The sequence below is a fragment of the Gadus macrocephalus genome, chromosome 11 (assembly GCF_031168955.1).
Source record: "Gadus macrocephalus chromosome 11, ASM3116895v1".
Taxonomy (NCBI): Eukaryota; Metazoa; Chordata; class Actinopteri; order Gadiformes; family Gadidae; genus Gadus; species Gadus macrocephalus.
Genome location: NC_082392.1, coordinates 21,283,348 through 21,300,882, shown reverse-complemented (window position 1 = coordinate 21,300,882; position 17,535 = coordinate 21,283,348). Strand labels below are relative to the sequence as shown.

Genomic DNA, 17,535 nt, shown 5'->3' with positions numbered 1-17,535 from the left:
GGTGAACAAAGACTTTTAGTATTGGGGGACCACCCCCTTCAGGACCCAAACGAAGTGAATAAAAACTCATTGATTGGAAGACTCAGTGGACTTGTCTGAGCGTACCTTCAGAGAATGTAGTAACACGCAAAGAGGAGCTCCCATCTGAGGCCTCAGATTATTGTAATGTATGCCTGTTATGTTGTTTGTTGATGCATGTTGTGATGTATCTTTGTTCGTACTTTTATTACAAATATATATAACCGCTAATTGTCAACAGTATTGTGTGCTTTTTGCATCTAAATATCTCATCTGCTTAGACGCAATATCTGATACAGAAATTGCCACGACAACAGTCAGGGGTGCAAACTGGTGATGGCCTAAAAAGGTGAATGATCAAGAAAGAAAATGATCAATGCACGGCGCCCAAGGTCCTTCCTATGAATAATGCTACATTTTTGTTAAACTCTGTTTAAGTGAAACATTAAAGTCTGTAAGGGATGTTCAGACCTACTGTAGAAGCATTGCTAAGAATAAGAAATACTCAGTTGCATCCATGAGAATTTTTTACGTGTAATGATCAATAAATCAAAAATAAGTGACGTACAATAACAAGTGACGTCAATTAAATAATTCATACGTCTGATATCCATACTGAGCTAAGTTTATAAAGAAGAACACAGACTTGTTTTACCTTGTTAATAACAATTAGCGGTTACACTAACCAGCCCTACCGACAACATGGCATGGGCCAGAAACTAACTAATGCATCTGCTTTGCATGTCAATGGAGATTTAATTTTTTATTTGTGTTATACTGCAAGGGAGGCAATCCAACAACTTGGACCACTTCAGGAGACTGCTGCAGTTACCTTCTCTTTCTCCACGGGAATAGAGCCACTTCCAGTTAACCTCTACGTCGCAGCAACAACAAACACAAGCGGCATTCGAGAAAGACGTTTTCCGTAGATAGCTGTCAGTTCACTTCGGGTCCATGTCATTTCTCCGACGCTACATTGTTCCTACCTCTCGGTCGTATGCGGACTCCTCCGGCGGCGGAGCAGCGGGAGGAGTCCAGCCGGAGAAGTCTGCATACGACCGAGGTTGGAACAATGGAGCGTCGGAGAAATGACAGACCCGAAGTGAACTGACAGCTGTCCCGCATACGGCAACAATCCCTTTCTCCTCCATGCAGCGTTTCAATCTTGACATCAGAGAGTAAAAGCCAAAATTCCTTTCCCCCAATTCCGTCTCCACCATGGCCGAGATAACCCCCACTACGAGTCTTTGTTGTTGTGGGAGTACCAGAGAGTCGGAGAACCCAACCCAATCTTAAAGGAGACATATTATACCACCAGGGGCCCTATTTTAACGGTCTGAAACGCAAGTGAGAAGCGCCGAGCGCAAGTAGCTTCGTGGGCGGTTCAATGGCGATGTTGCTATTTTACCGGCGCATAAATGACTCTTGCGCCCGGTGCAAACATAAAAAGGGGTGGTCTAAATAACCTAATTACCCGTAGGTGTGGTTTGGGCGTAACGTGCAATAAACCAATGAGAGTGCCATCTCCCATCCCCTTTAAGAGCCATGAGCGCATTTTAATCTGAAAAGTTGATATTTTGACAGCGCGTTTGCAGTCTCCGATGAGAAAGATGCATGACCACATTAATTTCAAACTTCAAATGGCTCAGTTTATGGCCAAATAATATGGCCTAATTCACATATGGAATAGCGTTTTCTACCACAACTTCAGAAATAGTCCTCAAAAATATTTCGGCAAAGAAAACTTAACACACATGATATGCGGTAACTGTGGTTCTATTTAATGATATACGCAATACATTAACAAACATTGTTTCTTACCAGTATTGTATGCATTATCGTTTTCGACTTGTGTTCCTAATATGCATGCGTCCCCCTGTTAATGTACATTGACATGGACTGTATTATGTTTAACATGTTTAGTTTGCGTGTGTTTAAACAGATGGACGGACGCACCCATGCGCGCCCGCATTTATTAATTATTTTACACTTACACACACGCGCGCCCGCATTGATTCATTCTTTTTTACACCAACTCGTGGTAAAACAACGTTTTCTCACAATCAAATACTCCTCAATCCTAAAAGTTATGGGCTTGTCAAGAAAATATGTGTTTGCTGTACGGTGTTTGAAGATGCATTGATTTAAAATAAACGTATTACCGCTGTATCAGCTGTTCTTTCCCAAACAATTTACCAATGTGTGGCTAGGTAGATGAGAGAAGCAAAGTGTATGTGCGAGGTGCACAAGCAACATTATGCATGCGCCCTTAAAATAGCATCTGAACAACGCACCACTGACTTTAAACCAGGTATTTCCTGGTTTGTGGCGCAATTGTTTTCTGAAACTGCAAAATAGCACCAGGGAAAGTTTGCGCCAGAACACGCCTCCTCCTTTCGCCGAACCGCCCATTGGGGCGCAAGATCATTCCCTAATTTACCGACGCGTGGCGGTGGAGGGAAAAGAACGCTCTGCGCCAGTTGCAAACTAGCAACGACACATGCGCCAGTGTAAAAAGTAAATTGCGCCGGATGCAAGATAGGGCCCCAGGTGTGAATGTGACTACCTTACAAGCCGTTTTGAGAATATACCCCATACGACATCACTAGTGGGCGTGTCCACCTAGATCTATGCTGGATTGATTAGTCTACCAGCCTACCCAGGGGACTGAAGTGAACATTGCTCATCTATCCAGCACAGATCTAGGTGGACAGGCACGCCCACTAGTGATGTTATATGGGGCCGATTTTTGAAACGGCTTGTAAGGCTAATCACACTCACACCTGGTGGTATATGTCTCCTTTAAGATTCATAATATCAGAAAATATCCCCGGCAGTTCGGTCGCGGCAGAATGAATGAATAAAGATCATATACACGTCAGAAGAAAAAAACGTTTATTTTGACAGATGTGCTTGAAGTTACTACTTTACAACCTTGTCGATGACCAACGTTTAGGAAAACATGTACTTTTAATTCAGCCTTGGGTGAAATCGAAGAGTACTGAATGCATGTTGATGATACACTTCTTATAGGGGGTAATGGCATGACACCGGCTTCCTCCATCTTCTATTAAATAAATATCCTCATATTTCCTCATCGCTGTTTCTCGTTTTCCGACGGCGACAACCATAAACATATAAAGAAATAATTTAATATTTATATTTATAAAGAAATAAGAATTGTTAATACGTCATTGGCGACAACAACACGACTACCGTCTCCTTCTAATTCCGGCTCAAGTCTCCCGGCCGCAAGATCTCGAGCACTCGCAGAACGCGAAATCCGACGCAGGTTTACATACAGGTAGAAACCGGACTTTGATTGAGTTACCTAGGTGTTCTTATCCGATCTCACTTCTCCGTTCATGTACCGATTGCGGTCCGAAGTAGATCGGGTAAAGGTGTTTACATGCATTTCAAAAGTCCGGTTGAGGTCTTATTCGTTTATGACTGCATGTAAACGCACTGACTGGAGTTGGAGTCACTTAGAGACTGCCGCAACTCCCGCTCTGCCAACTTCAGCCACACTCCTTAGCTGGGTTAGGAGGTGGGATTTCCTCACACTGCTCCAGTCTAGGTTTGGCCTGAAGTTGAAAGTCATAGATGTCATTGCACCTTATAAGGTTAAAACAATTTCTGGAAAGCAAAAGGCACCCTGGAGAAAAGCTGCTTCTGTAACAGCACAGAAAAAAGAATGCAGGAAGGTTGAACACATCTGGCGTAAAACAAAACTTCATATTCACCATGATGTCTATAAAGAGAGCCTCCGTGCCTACAATTTAGACTTAAAAAATGCTAGAGAAACATTTTTCTCCAATATCATTAAAACCATCACTAATAATTATGGATGGGCATAATTAATCGATGCTCGATAATTGATCGTTAAGAAATGCGTCTATCAATTTATATTGTTATCGATCAAAAGGACGTTGTGTTGCATACTGTGAGTCTTGAAGCATTTAATTGAATATCCCCGCAACTTCGGTCCCGTCAGAGCGGGTGTTTTCTGCTGCTGGACTGACAGTTCCAAGGCTGCGTTCGCGTCTGACCCCCGAGCATGTTAACATGCTTATATTCCTAAACAAAAATATGTAGGCTGGAGTTACTGTATGCTATGGACAGTAGGGACAGTCACCACCGTATGTGAGTCGCTCTTTTTTTTCTTAATGTGTTGTCTCTCGCTCCGCTTTTCTTTCGGCTTGGTGCCTCTTGGAGTCGTTACATTTTGCCAAAACTGTGATATTTTAGCAACAAGTTCAGCCTTATATATGTTCAATAAAGTATTGCTTTTAGATAGACTAGTTCATGCAATTGTTTGTAAATGGGTGGCTCATCTTTTTGTTGCGAGCCTTTTCCGCGCGCCGGCTGCAGCCTATAGGCATTATATGCCGGCTTTTTTACCCCCTTTTTTTCAAAACAGATATACAGTTTAATGCCCACTTTTAGCCTACTGCCTTTGTTTGATTATTGTTGTCCGATGAGTTGGCTACTTATTGTAATTGGAATAGGCTACAGATTTAGTCTTGTTGAATCGTTTCCAAACCTTTAAGAGCGCCTGTAGGCGCATTGTTCGGACTTTACGAGCGCCGCATAGGCCTATAACCTATAGGCTAATGCCTGTATTTATTATTTTAAAACTGTTAAACAGTTGTAGGTCTTCAAGTTAAATGTATTGTATTAATGTTGGCCCATACATTATTGTTGGAATAAAGATTTCATTGATAAAAACATGCTGCATTTTGTATTTTCTACCAACGGGAATTTCAATATAGCCTATAGAAAAAAGTTAATGATTAATCGATAATTGATCGATAACTCTAGCGATGCTCGATGAAGGAAATTTCTTCAAATGCCCATCCCTACTAATAATGCAAAAACCCTATTTGCAACTGTTGACAGACTGACCAACCCCCCCAAAACAAATTCCACCTGATCTCCATTCCACGCAGAAATGCAATGAATTTGCCGCTTTTTATACTGATAAAATTGAAGGCATCAGACAAGCCATCAATATCTCCACTTCAAACAAAAATGTTGGACTACCACCCTGTTCAGGCAAAAGTAACGTGGCAAGGATGGCATGCTTTAATGTTATAGACTCTCAAAATCTTGTGGAAACTGTGACACAACTAAAGCCATCCACCTGTTGTCTTGATACTTTACCTACCAACCTCTTTAAGAATGTTTTCGACTGCCTAGCAGTAGACATATTGCAGATAGTTAACAACTTTCACCAGTCAGGCAATTTCCCCAAAGCTTTGAAAAATGAAGTTATTAAACGCCTTTTAAAAAAGCAGAGCCTAGATGCCTCTATTATTAACAATTACAGACCAATATCAAATCTACCCTTCATAAGTAAAATCATTGAGAAAGTTGTCCTCCAGCAACTTAATCCCTTCCTGGCATCAACTGGTTGCTATGAAACCTTCCAATCAGGATTTCGACCCCTGCACAGCACTGAGGGTGCACTCACACTAGGCCATCTGGCCGTGGCCGTTGGCCGTTTTCACACCTAACTGTGTTTAAATGGCCCCATTGTTCTCTGGCCTGCACTCACACTAGGCCATCTGGCCGTGGCCGTTGGCCGTCGCAACTGTGGCCTGGCCACGGTAGGCTCTTGTACATACGTCACCACGTCGTAAGTAACACGTCATCACCCAGCGTCCGCTGCATGGACCATAATAAAGTCTGTCGCCAGTCAGAGTTCTAACAACAATGGACAACAACACAGAGAACACAGTTCGCACTTTGCTGAGTCTGTTGCTTATTTGGATATATGTTTACTGTTTAATGGGAAAGAAGGCTCGTCGCCTTTATTATGTCCGTGGTCGTCGCATGGACTATACGTCATCCAGCTCAGGTTGCGTAGCCGTGCGTGTGCGCATGTCGGCTCATTAGCATCTGTACCGTAGCAGCCCGTACCGTAGCAGCACACCTCTCCCAAGTGGCCAAATTGGCCTGGCCTGGCCAGACTGGCCACACTCACACTGGCAGATTTGAGCACGGTTAGGTGTGAAAACGGCCACGGCCAGATGGCCTAGTGTGAGTGCACCCTGAGACCGCCCTTATTAAAGTTGTAAACGACATCCGTCTTAACACAGACTCTGGCAAAACCTCAATACTAATGCTACTTGACCTCAGTGCTGCATTCGACACTGTAGACCATACATTACTTCTGGACAGGTTAGAAAACTGGCTAAATTGGTTCAGGTCCTACCTACAAAATAGGAACTACTTTGTTTCCATTGGCGACTTTGTATCAGAATCAACCAACGTGACCAATGTGGAGTCCCACAAGGTTCGATCTTAGGACCCTCTTTATTTAACATTTACATGCTCCCACTAGGGCAAATCATGCAAAATAACAATATTGACCATCATTGCTATGCTGATGACACGCAAATCTATGTATCGCTATCACCAAATGACTATCGGCCCATAGATCTGCTGTGCCAGTGCTTGAGCAAGTGAAAGGATGGATGTGCCGAATTTTCCTTCAACTAAATGAGGACAAAACAGAGATAATTGTATTTGGTTCTAAAACGGAAAGGCTTAAAGTAACCCAACACCTTCACTCTCTGTCCCTGAAAACCTCAATCAAAGCCAGAAATCTAGGGGTTATCATGGATTCAGATTTACATTTCGACAGTCACATCAAATCAGTTACAAAATTGGCATATTATCACCTTAAAAATGTAGCAAGACGTAGAGGGCTCATGTCCACCGAAGATTTACAAAAACTTGTCCATGCCTTTATCACTAATAAGCTTGATTACTGCAATGGTCTCCTTACAGGTCTCCCAAAGCAAACTCTGAGGAAGCTTCAGCTTGTTCAGAATGCTGCTGCTAGAGTTCTAAAAAAGACCAAAAAATGTGAACATATTACACCAATTCTGAAATCGTTACATTGGCTTCCTGTAAGTCAGAGAATTGATTTTAAAATCATGTTGCTAACCTATAACTCCCTACATGGTTTAGGCCCAAAATATTAACTAATATGCTTCCACTACATAAGCCTTCTAGACCACCAAGATCCTCTGAGACCAATCTGTTAATTATCCCCAGAGCAAACACGAAACATGTGAAAGCAGGATTTAGTTACTATGCAACAAATAGATGGAATAAACTCCCAGAGGATTTAAGACTTGCCCCAACTCCGAGCACCTTTAAAACAAAACTGAAGACATTTATGTTTGCTTTAGCTTTCTGCTAAATCTTAAATACATTGCGCTTTCTAAAAAGCTTTTTTAACTTTGCCTTTATTTTCTATTTTAATACTAAAATGCCTTTTTAACTTTCTATTTTACCCATTTATTTGCATACGTTTTCTTTTACTTATCTATCGTTTTATTTTATTGTATGACACAATGTTTATATGTGAAGCACTTGGAGTCTGCCTTGTGTATGAAAAGTGCTATATAAATAAAGTTGCCTTGCCTTGAAGTTTCCCTACATCCGAGCAGCTCACAAAGCAACAACAGACCATTCCTGACACATAATTGTATCACTGTAAACTTCACCATTTCATAACCACACCCATCTAATCAAGTCTTCCTTTGTTTGTCATTTACTCTCCCTTAAGGCCAGGGGGGTATACAACGAACCTCGCTGAACATACCCAGGCTTTCTTTAGAAAACCTGGCTCGACAGAGACGCAACTCGCAATCAGAGTTAAATGGTACCACGACGCTCACTTTAGATTCAATTTGTTGAACCAGGTTTTCCGCTTTAGGTTCAATGCGCGTTCACATAAAAGGGGCGTTTATTGGGTCATTTGACTCACCCTTACACAAAATGAATCAAGCGAGAGCGGTGTATTTCACCCAAGGCGAGCAGTGTATTATTATGAACTCCTACGAGGAATTAAAAGTTCAAATCACAGCCAAGGGGAACACGGTTGCCCATAATATGGCTAGGGTGGCATGCTGGCAAAAAATAGCCGACCGTGTTAATTCGTAAGTGAAATGATTCTGCATATTGTCTAAAAAATATCATGTGTCATCATGCGTTTTACCCCCATAGATGTGGTGCCAGCACGCTCCTACGAACATGGGGCCAAGTCAAAAATAAATATAAAAATATTGTTCAATGTGGTAAATTGTAAGCATCCATAATTGAATAATTTGGATGCTTACAGGTGAATAATTTGAATAATTTCAGGTGAATCTAGCCTATGATTTGCAATGGCCTAAGCTCCAACCTTTAATCTCATGTTGATTACCTGTAGCAAATAAAAAGAAAACCCAAATTAATACCGCTCCACCGCCCTTCACCACTTCGGAGGAGCTGGCTCTCGCCAATAACGAAGGTCGGCCGATGATGGTGGAAGGGGGGGATGTCCTCTGCCTCAACATCCAAGCGTTTGTAATGAGTATGTATTCATGTATTGGCAATGGACATAAATAATTGCCTTGCTAATCAAATGTGAAATGATTGAATGTAAATTAATTGTCATTTTTAGGTACAAACATTATTTAGGAGGAGCCGCCGACAATCAATCTCCAATCAGAGGTATATAACTATCAAAGCAAAGTATCACGTATTCTTCTAAATGTTTAATTTTTGGAAAGAATGTCTAGGTTTCCCTGATTCTTGCAGGAGACTGTCGCCCTGTGACTCCAGGGCGACTATGGAGGTGATTTTTCTTAACAATTCTCACAGCTATAATATTAATTTGTAGAATAAAAAGTACCAAGGCCTTATTGTTTCACTGACATAGCGGTTATGTAAGGGATAATGGACAACACTGCACTTGACTATGCAAGGTTAATGTAACCTACGTTGAACGTGGGGCCACCTTTGAACTTCAAACAGACACACTGCGCAACAGTAAGTGCACGGCTTCTTTGTGTAGCATTGCATTGCCTACATACGGTCCAACAAGGACTATCAAATAACGAATACCCTCTGATGAGAATCTGTATCTCTCATAAAGAATATCGTCAGACAATGCCAAGGCGGGATCGGTTCTGTCCCGAAAAACCCTCTGTCTCCGGAGAGACGCCTGTACGATAGGTGCGCCGAGGTCCACGGGAACACCCACAAATGGCGACGCCATTGTCGGAGGAGGGGCTAGGAAGCTGCGCACGCAGATTTAAGCAGCCGATCTCCGGGTAGACTAAGCTGAAAACCTGCTCCCGACCAGGTTTGGTTGCGAGCATAAGTCACCATGGTGACACAGCAACGCTTAAAGAGATCGACTTTCGTGGTCCAGCTAACCCAGGCTTTGAGCTCAACATACCTCGCTAACCCTCTAATCGAGGTTCGTAGTACAGGCCCCTGATGGCTTCTCCACCCTGTTTACATTTGCTGCAACCTAAAGTGTTTCTTGACACACATTTCTCCTCTTGCTTGCTTCTATACCCTACCATATCCCCAGCTTGCGCTCACACTTGATGTTAACACTGCCACTCACACACTAGTCTGTTCTGCCCGTGACCGCAGACATTGACACCCTCTGTCCTCTCACTTCCCAACAAGCACCCTCCACGCCTTGGCTTACGGAGCCCTCTGGGAACATGAGACAACCCTGAGGGCGACTGAGAGGAAGTGGTGAAAGTCCAGGGCCACTGCTGACCTGGCTATGTATCAATAACTTCTCTCTGTCTCTCCCCACTGATAGGACCTCTCATTATGAGGATAAGATCAGCAACACTGCCGTGTCATTGCTGTCCAACCAATGAGCAGCGCTTGGCATTGCCTCTTTTCATTTCACAAGCAGACTTGTGCACTTATGTTTAAAATGCAAGCGAGCTGTTGTGGAATTCATACAACACATGTTATGTATTGGCAAACTTTTAACACTACCATTATTAAAACAAATCTTTGAATTGTTTATACATCAACTATTTTGATTGCTTTGTTCAGCATTTAAATTATCCACAGTTAATTTAAATGCTGGGCTGTGATTAAAGATTAAGTTTGAAGTATGTGTGCATTGTGTGTATTGGATTGGACATTGAATGGCTACAAACAGGTAACAAAACCAACCTTCAGAGAATCCTTTTCTGCTGGATGTCTCTGTTTGAGTTCTTCAAAGTAGACGTCAGAAAGACTTGAAAGGGAAGATAGCCTTCAGAGCTGGAGCAAAAATAGACAATGAATTAGAATAACCAACAAGTAAATTGTAGAAATAAATAGTTTTGAGGTAGCTCAGTCAGACACCGTGTTACCGCAGCAAACAATGACCACTTTTTTTGATGAAGTTAGTGAGTTTTTCATATTCAACAGAGCTAGCTTACTTAATGTGTTAACATCTTGCCATTATTTATTTCTTACCATACATAACGTTATAGTAGATAGATAGTGAAAGGAGCAATATACAAACAAACCGTACATGAGTGGCTGCTTGCTAGCTTATGCTGTAGTCCTTTGCTGCCATTTTGTGGTATAAGAACAAATGACACAATAAGAAAACATTATTAAATTAAATTAATTTGGATAAGATTTTCATTTAAAAAATAAAGTCTGGCAAGAAATGCTTTTGTAAATGCATAAAAAACGTTCTGCCGTCAATGCCGGGCCGGCTATAAAATCGTGCTACCTATTTGTTCTGCGCATGCGCCTGCATGCGCAGAACTACATGCGCTGAATATTGCTCCGTAGTGTGAAATACACATACTGTACCCCTGAAATATCCAATAAGACCTTGTTATACAATATCAAAATATCCTCCCCATATTCTTACAGTGTAAATAGTGGTGGCTACTCATAGTGAGTAGTGGTTTAAAATATAGTGATTCTGCAGTGGTAGAATCCTTTGATAGAGGCAATTGGTTTAGAGATACGCTACCAAACACATAACGTTGCATTTCTTGAGAGGGTAGTGTGGAAATTGCATACAAAGAATGAAGAATCATGTAAAGAACACAATATGGTGAATTATGTATAGTCCACCAGAACAATACGTAATAACATCCAAATCAACCGCCCATAGACTTTGGGCGACCAAGCCAGCCAGCAACCACAGCGACTGAAATCAGCCAGACGAGCGACCAACACAGCGACCTACGTCGCGACCAATGCGACTTACGTCGCGACGCACGTCGTTGGCCACAGAGAGCTCGGCCATATACCTATAGAGTGGCGAAGTCACGCCCCTTCCGGTAGGGCTCATGGGACCTATGAGATCGAAAAATATGAATGTGTGTCAATGGAGAGAAAATAATTATTTTCTGGTCCCGGTCTTTATATGCCCTGGATTACACATATGTTGTTTGTGGATTTAAATGATAATTTTTCATGCAAAGAAAACTAAAAATGTTCGTGAAGAAGTTTGATAATTTTAGGTTTTATGTGAGGCCGCTTTGTGAACTACAGCTCTTCGCTGCTCTCGACGCATATGATATACGTCACCACACCCGCCCTTGGAACTCGGCACAGAGATGGCGATCTCTCTGCCCCACTTCACCGCTTTTTCCAAGGGGAGGATAAAAGCATCGAAAGAGGTGAAAACCATTATAAGTCGGGGCACGTGCAGAGTTTCAGTTATGCCGATGGGAAGATTGTCGGTCTTCTCCACGCCAGTCGCAGGGAGCGTGACGTCACATACGAGCCGTGTAGTCTTTCTCGTTGTGTTTTCTCTACAGCCTTTATCTGAACAATTGCACAATAAACGGTCGAACTCTTTGCATGAAAAATTATCCTTTAAATCCACAAACAACATATGTGTAATCCAGGGCATATAAAGACCGGGACCAGAAAATAATTATTTTCTCTCCATTGACACCTATTCATATTTTTCGATCTCATAGGTCCCATGAGCCCTACCGGAAGGGGCGTGACTTCGCCACTCTATAGAGTGGCGAAGTCACGCCCCTTCCGGTAGGGCTCATGGGATCTATGGCCGTTTCTCAATTCCTAGCACGCGTACTACGGACTCGATGACTTGCAAGCACGTACTTGGCAAGTCTGTACTTCAAGCACATACTTGCGAGCACGCGAGTACGTAGGCTACCTGCGATTGGAACAGCAGCGGACTCGATGACGTCACCACCTCTGCTCGTCCGTTAACTGTGCTACGGCCTCATTTAGGCATATAGGCCTACTACTGAACAATATCAACAAATGATATAAAACAAAATCCCAGCCTCTTTCATTTTCAAATAGTATGTAAATATTCTGAATGAATAAAAATTGAAAAGATATGCGTGTCCTGTCATGTGTATAAGCTATACACACACGACTTTATATATATTTATATATTATCTTATATTATTATTATTATTATTATTATATTATATAAATATATATAAGTTAAGAGTAACTTAAGCTACAGTTGTGCGTCTTCTCCATATTGTCCGCCATCGTACTGCTGCGAGTGCGAAATGCATCCTGGGATTTATAGCGATTGCAAGCACACACGAGCCACCTCCGATGCATGCTTGGTGAAACCATGGACATAATAAAGGAGGGTGAAACGGCGAGATCGAGCACGCATCAAGGACACTTCCGGGTTTTACGACAGTACCAGAGCCCGTCTACGAAGAGCCTGGGCACTCCCTATACGCCCCATTGTACCGATTTTGGTTGTAGTTCCATGAGACATCCACTGGGGGTGATCGCGGGCGAGTCCAGATTGAATGGGAGTCTATGGGGCTAAACGGCTAATTATGCCTCATATTAGACATTCTCTGACAGTACTCGCTTGATGCGTGCTTCAAATTGGAACAGTGCTCGGGCAACGACTGATGACGTTTCACGAGTCCACGAGCACACGAGCACGCACAAGTACGCGAATTGAGAAACGGCTTATGACAGGGGTTCTCAAACTATATGGGGCCGGGGACCCCCCCATAGGGCAGAAATTATTTAAATTAAAGTGAATTCCCTAAATTATAGAATAAGGCAGGATGGACGTTGCTTATGCATTTTAAATCATCATCATTCTATTTGGATTAATGGCGAACAATTCTGCATTTGGCATAGTTATTTTACAGACAATATGCAGAATCTTTTCACTTATACTCATATGAGCCGTTTCTCAATTCGCGTAGGGCCTACTTGTGCGTGCTCGTGTGCTAATTACGAGATCCTTATCTCGTAATTACGAGATATTATCTCGTAATTACGAGATCCTGAGTGTGCTAACGGCTACATTAGCTGTGAAACTTTTTTTTATTTGGTGAATGCTCAGCGCCACCGTAATAATGCACCCGACCCGCTCATTTAAAAATGTGCTCTTGATTAGCTTAATCTTGATATGCTCTTGATTAGCTTAATCATAGCCTTACGTGAAACTGACATCCCTGAGTCATATGCATTTAAGAAAAGAAGCCTATTATTACAATTTTACAATGACATGTTATGCATATAGCAGTTTAACGTGGGGAACCTGCTTAAGTTTAGCCTACTTTGTCCCTTTATACCTTTAACAAAAAGACAGCAGATTAATAATTCAAAGAATTAAAGACAGCAGATTAATAATTCAATTAATTTTATTGAATACATATTGTTATTGATTGCTTGCTGCATGTTTTCAAGGTCCTTTATGAGATAGAAAACAATGAATTAAAATAAATATTACTGATAGAGGAATTCTCAGGTACGTCATCACTGTTGCACTGTGCAAACTCGGGGCAGAAAGAAGCAAGCAACATCTACTAGCCTGTACAGTATTTTGTGACTGTTCAGTGTGCATCTCCAACGTGTGCATCTCAAATGTGGCAGGTCGTAAAGTAATGTAAGCATAGCTAGCACCTTAGAAAGCAGCTTTCATCTTAAAGTCAAATAATTAGATAGACAAAGGCTCAAATATGCAAAGGATATGTTTGGGAATATGTTGAGAGTGTGTCTGCAAGCCTTCCTGGCTATAGACGGGGGATTAGTAGGCTAACCACAACTAATAAACAATACATTGAAACTGGGCTTTCTAATAGTCATTCTATAATGGTAGATGACTTTCTGCCCCGGATTGGCGTGCCCAGGCGCAATGTTTATAAACAAGAAACACATGTATAGTCAATTATGTTACCATTGTTTTCACTGGTTCTCTTCCTCCATCCTCAAAGCCTGAAACAGACAACACAAACTTGCTTGCATTTTCTGAATCTTTTGCACTAGAAAGCTTATTTGATGATAACAAAGAAAACTGACCTTGGGGTCTGGCTCTTCCACGCTCATGGCCTGATAGAATACAAAGGCAGAGTTACAACAGATATGTTTGGCGCATACTCAAGGGAATACAACATGGTGGTTTCGATACAGAAGGGAGTAGGGTGGACATGGGACTAATTTCCGAAGAATGAAAGGCGGGGGGGGGGGCTTACTGAGGATGGGCAGAGCAGTTATGGCAGCTCTTCATATGATGGGGGGGGATCTTACTGGTAATGACAGGGTTGGGGGGGGCAGTGTGCTGTGTATGTTGTGAGGGGGGTCTTACTTAGCCTGATATGACCATCCGCTTTCACTTCATACGTGGTGGAACGAAATGAGAATTGAGCGGAGCCACTAGGCGGCGCTGCCTGGCTAGGTCTTACTGTTGATGGCAGTGATTCTACATGCAAAAGTCAGTATAGTGTGTTCATACTATTTGAATTATGTTACCGGTATTTATTTCTGGTTAATGGACCCATGTTGCAGCAGCCAGTTTTCCAGGAAATAGCAAGGTAAGCACAGGTGTTAGTACTAATAAAAGCCAATAATCTTGTTGTCACGATGTCTACTTTTTCATCTATCAAATGTAAACGCAACCATCATCTGTGTTTATGACCAGGAATTCTATGAAAGGCAAACGTATTACCTCCATCTCCTCTAACTTGCGCTTCCTCAGATGCATCACAGTCTGCCGAGGACCTTTTAGGAGATCCCTGGATTCTTTGGTCCAGTGTGCAAAAAGCTTGCCATGGCTAAATGAGGTAGTGGCGGGAGATAAGAGTGGAAAATGCTAAAAATAATCAGAAATGCAATGACTTGAAGCATGAATCCAGCTTCTAAAGGTTGAATCATGTGAGAATCTGTAAATGCCCTTATGTTAAATAAGTACTTGTCCAGTTGTAAGTTCTCCATCAGCATGATACACCACCACCTCCTAAGGGCTGGCATATCCACCTAAACATAAAATAGGTTGACTTATGACATTTTTAAATATGTAGTTATTATAAATTCCATCACACTAAATATAAATGATCCTTCCTTACTATGGTGTAGTCGAATGGAGCATCAAGTGCAACGTACAAGGTCAACTGCACAAAAAACAACAAACAAGGAAAACATGAATGGGTGAACACACGAATGACAGCAAGACATGAAAACATTTAACTACGACTTACCATTATCATAAAGACTCCACAGTCATTCCCACTGGTTTGCAGAGGAAACCTCTAACAAAATAATACCACCATCCGCCTTGATTGCAATGGTGCCGATTGAAGTTTGCTATTACAAATAAATGCAGGCTGTAAAGCTTGATACAAATGAATATTACTTGCCTCAAAATGGTACCCAGTTTTCTCTGTCCATTCCCCAGGATTTATCCTGTGTGCAAGATCTCTGTGTATTGTGCAACCAATCAGAAAGAAACCGTAAACCCCTGCACTCACTATCATCTTGTCTTTATGAGGGCATATGAATGTGACTGTCCTAGCATAAGGTCCTCATGAACATGACCTTATAACATAAAGCAGGGGTGTCAAACATATGGTCCAGGGTTGAAACCACCCCTTCACATAATTTCATGCGGCCTGATCCCAACGTTAAAACAGTAGGCCTAAGCGTTCGAACATTTCGTGAAGGATGTTTAACAGTATCACAACCACAAGTAGTCTGCCCTAGTTCTAGAGTTCATTAAGCTTGTAAAAACAAAAAAAATCATTCTTGTGAATCCACTTTTATACACAATTATTACTCTTCTTTCTGACAGTGTTTGGACAGCTAGCCCCATATCATACCTGAACATTAAGGTCATGGAACAATTTCCAATTGACATAGTCGGCCTCTAAATGTCCAAATGGGGCCTGGATACAGACATGGGTACAGTCTATTGTGCCTATAACATTGGGTATGCCTGATTATTTGTGTTTCAAGATGACCAGGGAAAGTGAAGAAAATATACCGCTGAGAGCAAGGTACCCTGACAGGGATACCGTTTCCTTCGCCAGACCTTCTGCATCAACAACAACTCAAGAATGTCCCACACGCAAAGCAACACAGAGCTATGCAGACAGAGTAAAAAACGGTCAATGCTTCAAGCACACTCACACAGTGAGTGTGCTTCATAAAGTGTAGTTCCAGAAGACTACATAGGTAAACTATATGCTGGGCCTACTGAACCTGTGCCTCTCTCTATTCTCACCAGTGAATTACATCTGTCTCTGAAGAACCAGGGGCTGTTGGTCTCCATGCTCTGAGTATAATCTGAGCACCTTCATCACCAGGGTCGTTGAGGAATAGACATGATTGTTGGTTCTAATTGTTTAAGATGCACTTTTGAAGACAGTGGAGGTGCTAAAACACGATTATTTTAATTCATCCTTCTTTGGAGCTTTAGTAAACACGTACATTCATGCATGGTCCCATTGTGAGAAAAAGGTTCGGACGTGACAAAATTGATGTGTTTGCAAAGTGATGCAAAAATTGATGTGTTTCAGGGATTCTGTTTCTGAGCGACAAATATGTCTCAGTAGTGGAACGGATATCTCACTCAGATTAGGATTAGGGATTTCACTTGATCGGCCCTAGCGGAATAGCCCCATGGTCTGCCACATGTCGCTCCATGGCTGTCACTCCATCAACACCCTCACTGAAGGCAAGCAGTTCATTCTCAAAGGCAGGATTACTATTATTTTTCATTATCCTTTATATATTCAAGGGAGGCCATTGAGAGCAGACTCTCTTTTTCAATGACACCCTGATTACAACATACAAATTAAAAAAAAATACAAATGTACAATAGATATAGGACAAATAACCAGAACAACATTTCAAGCCTTGTCCATAAATAAAAGACAGTGTTGCTCCCTTCGGATTGTAAAGGGAGCGGCAGAACGACTGCTCAGAGTGTGAAGCAAGTGGTTGGTCTTTGTATACCTGGCAGCAGGCACACCAGGTTGGTCACACACACAGACCTTAGACCAGGGATGGGCAACTTTCATGATAAAGAGGGACACATTTTTCATCATAACCATCAGAGGGCCACATGACTGCACACTTCAACTAAACGTGAGCTGAGAGAAGCTACACAATTTTGAATTTGGTAGATACGATTCCTGTATTCTGGTGCATTTTGGGGATGGCCACTACCTAAAAAATCTTCCAGGATCGTAACCTATGTACGGTATGTTAATTGAACCAACATACATTCATTTCGTTTTCCATGCCCAATAAGACACATGAATGGTTGGTATATTTATCAGTGCAAAGGGCACATACATCATCATTCAATGATTTGTCACCAGACAGACAGCCCAGGAGGTGGGGCTGTTGTGAAAGATATGTTAATTCGGTGTCCTCCCCATTTCAACATTGCTGTCAGTGGAGCACGGACCCCTTTATTGAATCCATGCCTTTCACTCGATGATT

The 17,535-nt window shown here is 42.0% G+C and overlaps 1 protein-coding gene across 2 annotated transcripts in view; it reads right to left on the bottom strand.

The window, feature by feature from the left end:
* The window catches only part of LOC132468094 (uncharacterized), a 33,350-nt gene extending 22,743 nt beyond the window's left edge, over positions 1-10,607 (bottom strand). The window contains exons 1-2 of one of the 2 annotated variants that reach the window (XM_060065743.1): positions 10,355-10,607; positions 10,009-10,098 (exon numbers count right to left, since the gene is read on the bottom strand). The gene's annotated coding sequence lies outside the window, so the exon portion shown is untranslated. The remainder of the gene's footprint in view (positions 1-10,008; positions 10,099-10,354) is intronic. The other variant, XM_060065742.1, reaches the window with a different exon arrangement.
* Between the last annotated feature and the right edge of the window lie 6,928 nt (positions 10,608-17,535).